The sequence below is a fragment of the Scyliorhinus torazame genome, chromosome 19, assembly GCF_047496885.1.
Source record: "Scyliorhinus torazame isolate Kashiwa2021f chromosome 19, sScyTor2.1, whole genome shotgun sequence".
In the NCBI taxonomy this organism is placed as follows: domain Eukaryota; kingdom Metazoa; phylum Chordata; class Chondrichthyes; order Carcharhiniformes; family Scyliorhinidae; genus Scyliorhinus; species Scyliorhinus torazame.
In genome coordinates this window covers 111,290,214-111,296,213 of record NC_092725.1, presented here as the reverse complement: position 1 = coordinate 111,296,213, position 6,000 = coordinate 111,290,214, and positions in this window count along the sequence as shown.

Here is a 6,000-nt window from a genome sequence, read left to right as displayed (position 1 = left end):
ATTTAAAGAAACTTTTACTATCATTCCTAATGTTACTGGCTAGCCTACCTTCATATTTGATTCTCTCTTTCCTTATTTCTCTCTTTTGTTGTCCTCTGTTTGTTTTTGTAGCCTTCCCAATCTACTGACTTCCCACTACTCTTTGCCACATTATAGGCTTTCTCTTTTGCTTTGATGCATTCCCTAACTTCCTTTGTCAGCCATGGCTGCCTAATCCCCCCTCTGATAACCTTTCTTTTCTTTGGGATGAACCTCTGTACTGTGTCCTCAATTACTCCCAGAAACTCCTGCCATTGCTGTTCTACTGTCTTTCCCATTAGGCTCTGCTCCCAGTCGATTTTCGTCAGTTCCTCCCTCATGCCCCTGTAGTTACCTTTATTTAACTGTAACACCTTTACATCTGATTCTACCTTCTTTCTTTCAAATTGGAGATTGAATTCTACCATATTATGATTACTGCCTCCTAAGTGCTCCCTTTCTTTAAGACCTTTAATCAAGTCTGGCTCATTACATAACACTAAGTCCAGAATGGCCTGTTCCCTCGTGGGCTCCATCACAAGCTGTTCCAAAAAGCCCTCCTGTAAACATTCAATGAATTCCCTTTCCTTGGGTCCACTGGCAGCATTATTTACCCAGTCCACCTGCATATTGAAGTCCCCCATGATCATTGTGACCTTGCCTTTCTGACATGCACTTTCTATTTCGTGGTGCATTTTGTGCCCCCGGTCCTGACCACTGTTAGGAGGCCTGTACATAACTCCCATTATGGTTTTTTTGCCTTTGTGGTTCCTCAACTCTACCCACACAGACTCCACATCATCTGACCCTATGTCGTTTAATTTCATTCCTAATTAACAAGGCAACCCCGCCCCCTCTGCCCACCTCTCTGTCTTTTCGATAGGTTGTGAATCCCTGGCTGTTTAAATGCCAGTCCTGAACCCCCTGCAACCATGTCTCTGTGATGCCTACCACATCATACCTGCCAGTCACAATCTGGGCCACAAGCTCATCTACCTTGTTCCGTACACTGCGTGCATTTAAATATAGCACCTTTAATTCTCTATTGACCGTCCCTTTTTGTTTTCTTAGTGTGGTGGACCTTGGTTTACTGAGCCTTTCCATACACTGTGTTATATTTTGTGGGATGGGGACTATCGTAACCTCTCCTGAGTTTTGTCTTTTCGTGCTTTTTTGTATTCCTAAGCAGCTACGCTTCCCACTGATTACTTCACCTCTTGGTTCCCTGACTTTCCCTTCCATAGAATTTACAGTGCAGAAGGAGGCCATTCGGCCCATCGAGTCTGCACCGCACCGGCTCTTGGAAAGAGCACCCTACCCAAGGTCAACACCTCCACCCTACCCCCACAACCCAGTAACCCCACCCAACACTAAGGGCAATTTTGGACACTAAGGGCAATTTATCATGACCAATCCACCTAACCTGCACATCTTTGGACTGTGGGAGGAAACCGGAGCACCCGGAGGAAACCCACGCACACACGGGGAGGATGTGCAGACTCCGCACAGACAGTGACCCAAGCCGGAATCGAACATGGGACCCTGGAGCTGTGAAGCAATTGTGCTATCCACAATGCTACCGTGCTGCCCCCAATCTTTAGTTTAAAGTCCTATTGACCACCCTATTTACTCTTTTCGCCAGAACACTGGTCCCAGCTCGGTTCAGGTGGAGACCATCCCAACGGTATAGGTCCCCCCTGTCCCAAAACTGATGCCAGTGTCCCATGAAAAGGAATCCCTCTTTCCCACACCACTCTTTCAGCCACGTGTTAACTTCCCTTATTCTTGCCTCCCTATGCCAATTTGCATGTGGCTCGGGCAGCAATCTGGAGATTATAACCCTTGAGGACCTGTTTTTTAATTTGAATCCTAGCTCTTTATAATCTCTAAACAGGTCCTCTTTCCTAGAATTGCCTATGTTGTTGGTACCGACATGGACCACAACAACTGGATCCTCCCCCTCCCTCTCCAGTATCCTTTCAAGCCGGTCAGAGATGTCCCGCACCCTAGCACCGGGCAGGCAACATACCATGCGGGACTCTTTATCCTGCTCACAAAGGATACTATCTATCCCCCTGATAATAGAATCCCCTACAACTACAACTTGCCAATTTCCTCCCTCCCCTTGAATGGCCTGCTGAACCAGGGTGCCTTGGTCAGCTGACTCATCCTTCCTGCAGCCCTGTTCGCCATCCACACAGGGAGCAAGTGTCTCATACCTGTTGGACAGGGTCAAGGGCTGAGGCTCCTGAGTTCCTGACTGCTGGTTCCCTTTACCTGCCTAACTTGCAGTCACACCCTGCTGTCCCTGGCCACTGGCAGGATTTAAACTACTTACTCTGACAGGTGTGACCACCTCCTGAAACACAGTGTCCAGGTAAGTCTCCCCCTCCCGGATGTGCCTCAGTGTTTGAAGATCAGACTCCAGCTCATCAACTCTGAGCCGGAGCTCTTCGAGCAGCCAACACTTACTGCAGATGTGGTTGCTGCAGCTCGCAATGGGATCTGCCAGCTCCCACATCAAGGAGCTCAAGCACATCACCTGACCAGCCATCACTAATTAATTAATTAGTTTAATTTAAGTTTACGAGTTTAGCTGTGTTTTTTTAAAATTTGGGGCAGATTTGCTATCAACCAATCAGATCACAGCTTCCCTCGGACGTCACTTTTGGAAAAAAAACTGGAAAACAGGAAGTTACCGTTAGGTTTTTATACTCACAGAGACTGCTCCTCCTCCTCCTCCGAACGGCTCCCGAAATTAGGCCCGAAGAAAGAGAGAGAACAAAACAGTAGGGAAAAAGCACCTTCTCCCACTCTTCACCGAATTACCTCACTGCACCAAATTACCAAATTCTCACTCTGTCTGTGTCTCACTCACTCAGGCTGTGTCTCCTTGCCCAGCGCAATGCTTACTAAGTGCACTTTCTGTCTGTCTTTTATACAGACTTTAGGATGACTCACACTAAAACTTCAAAGAGAAGAATACAATGTGTATCTTTGTGCCCCTTAACAGGCCTCAGGTGACTGCCAAGTAACTGCCTCTCAGCAATTAATGTGGGGGCAGCTTCAGCCAATCAGACACTAATCTACACTGCACTTTTATCTGAAAAACAGCAAAATTAGATTAACCACTTACCTTTCCTGGTTACCTCACTGCACCAAATGACCAAATTCTCACTCTGTCTGTGTCTCACTCGCTCAGGCTGTGTCTCCTTGACCTGCGCAATGCCCATCCCTGTTTTCAAATTCTCTTTGGGTCTCACCCCTCCTTATCATTGTAACCTCTTGCAGCCCGAACACCCACTCTGTACGCCTCTTGTGCATGCCCAATTTTCTTTGCTCCATCATTGATGGTTGCGCTTTTACAAAAGAAAAGTACTGCAGATGTTGATAATCTGAAATAAAAACAGAAAATGCTGGAAATACTCAGCAAGTTAGCCAACACCTGTTGAGAGAAACAGTTTTACGTTTCAGATTCGTAGAATTTACAGTACAGAAGGAGGCCATTTGGCCCATCAAGTCTGCACTGGCCCTTGGAAAGAGCGCCCCATTTAAGCCCACACCTCCAACCTACCCCCATAACCCAGTAACCCCACCTAACCTTTTTTTGGACATTAAGGGCAATTTAACATGGCCAATCCACCTAACCTGCACATCTTTGGACTGTGGGAGGAAACCGGAGCACCCGGAGGAAATCCACGCAGACACGGGGAGAACGTGCAGACTCCGCACAGACAGAGACCCAAGCCAGGAATCGATCCTGGGACCCTGGAGCTGTGAAGTTACTGTGCCAACTACTGTGCTACCGTGCCGCCCAAACCTTTTTGCCATTCCACCTCTCTCCTTCTTTAGGACACTGCTTAAAATCTACTTCCGTGACCGTGCTTTTGGCCAGCTATCCTAATGGGTGGAATCTGACCAGAATTTGGCAAAACTTCAAGCTCACAAAGGAAACTGGTGTGGAACTCTCCAGACCACAGACCAGTTTTCTCAGAGAATCTTGAGCCTCTTTGCCAAAAGAAACAGAGTGGGCGTGGTTCATGCCATCACTCTTGTGGGGCAGGGCCTCATGGAGCTGGGAACCAGCTCCACACAGATCGAGTCACCATCTTTAAAGAGTGCCCTGACCAGGGCTGCAGCCTAACTGTCCCTAGCACACAACACGGAGATCTTGGGCCACCTCACCCTGACATTCATCACTGGCATACTGCCCCCCCCCCTCCACATTCATTGGCAGCATCCCCTTCACCTCCACCCTAACATTCATTGCTGGCATCCACCCCCGCCTCCCCCCTCCAATCTCCACTCTGCCCCCGCCCACCACACAACAAACACCACCCCCCATGGATCGCCTACTAAAGTTCACCTCTGGCACTGTCCCCAGCACAGGTTAGCCTAACCAGGTTGGCACTACTTGTCCCTCTACTCTGCTGACATCATGTCGGCAAGTTATGAATATTTAATGAGGGGGTGAATTGACGGTGGACCGCAAATAATATTTCACCTCATTCAAATGTATTAAAATGAGGTTCATGCCCTTTGTGGGTTGGAATATCATGACATCGCTGGCGAGGGATGGGGAACATGATTAAACGTGATCTCTTCGGCAAGAACCACGTTTCTAAGGCGGCACTGGAGCAGTGGTTAGCACTGCGGCCTCAAGGCACCGAGGATCCGGGTTTGATCCCGGCCCCAGATCACTGTCCGCGTGGAGTTTGCACATTCTCCCCGTGTCTGCGTGTGTCTCACACCCACAACCCAAAGATGTGCAGGCTGGATTGGCCACGCTAAATTGCCCCTTAATTGGAAAAAAAATGAATTGGGTACTCTAAATTTATTTTTCTAAAAGAATTGCATTTCCTGATTCTCACAAGATGTTCCGGCCTCGCCGTTGATCCCACGGGCGGCGAATGTGGGCTCAAGATTCCGCCCAATAAATCTTGATGTGGATCAATGTGAAATTTTGGTTTATGTTGCAAATGTTTTTGACTAATCCTCCTTATGCAGCGTGGGATGCTCTGCTATATTAAAACCACTTTATAAGTAGAAAAGCAAAATGTTGGAAATCTGGAAATAGTCAGGAGGTCAGATATCAAAAATAATTGCCACAAAATGGATTGACTTTGATCTTACCGTCGCGGGTTAGTTGGAGAGTGGGTGGAGCTCCCCAGATATACTACTGTATCCCTCAGAGGTCTCAACGCAATTATTCTGTGGGAATTGCCTGGGAAATTTGAACCTCCAATGGGCAATTCCCCTGATGCCCGTAATCTTCGAAAAAGTACACAACTCTGAGTTAGACTTGGAGACTTTCAGCTCCGACTTATTTACCTGGATAGTTACCCAGGAAAAGACAGTCAGATTAAAACCTAGTCTAATCTCTGGATAACCATAGCCCTGAACCCCCAACCACTCACACCCTGAATTTCCTCTCAACATCCCTGACTCCTACCCACATACTTCTGACTATCCCCAATCCTTTGACTCCTGCTCGCAACCTGACATGACCCAACCTCACCACCCAACTTTCTGTCACAATCGAACCTGACGAGCCCCCAACCCAACCTGACTAGCCCCCACTGCCCGATTTCCCCCACCGACCAGACCTGACTAACCCCCAACCCAACGCGCCTAGCCCCATCAACGAGCTCCCCACAAGACTGACTATCCCAATCCCTCCACTACGCCCTCGGTCTGACTCCCCACAACTCAACCTCACCTCACCATCCAAATCCCTCCGGACCCCATGATTCAACCCCCCCATTCGACATTCAGCGCTGGCATCCCCCCCTCAATGTCCGCTCTCCCCCTCCCCCAGCCCACCACACATATACGCACCCCACTTCCCATGGAGCTCCCACTAGTGCCAACCTGTGTCAAGGGGCAGTGCCTGTTCCCTTTATGCCCCCCTCCCTCGGGGCTATACTTACCACTGCATCCACGGTAGGATCCCCTTGACTGCTGCACCCCTGGCCAAATCTG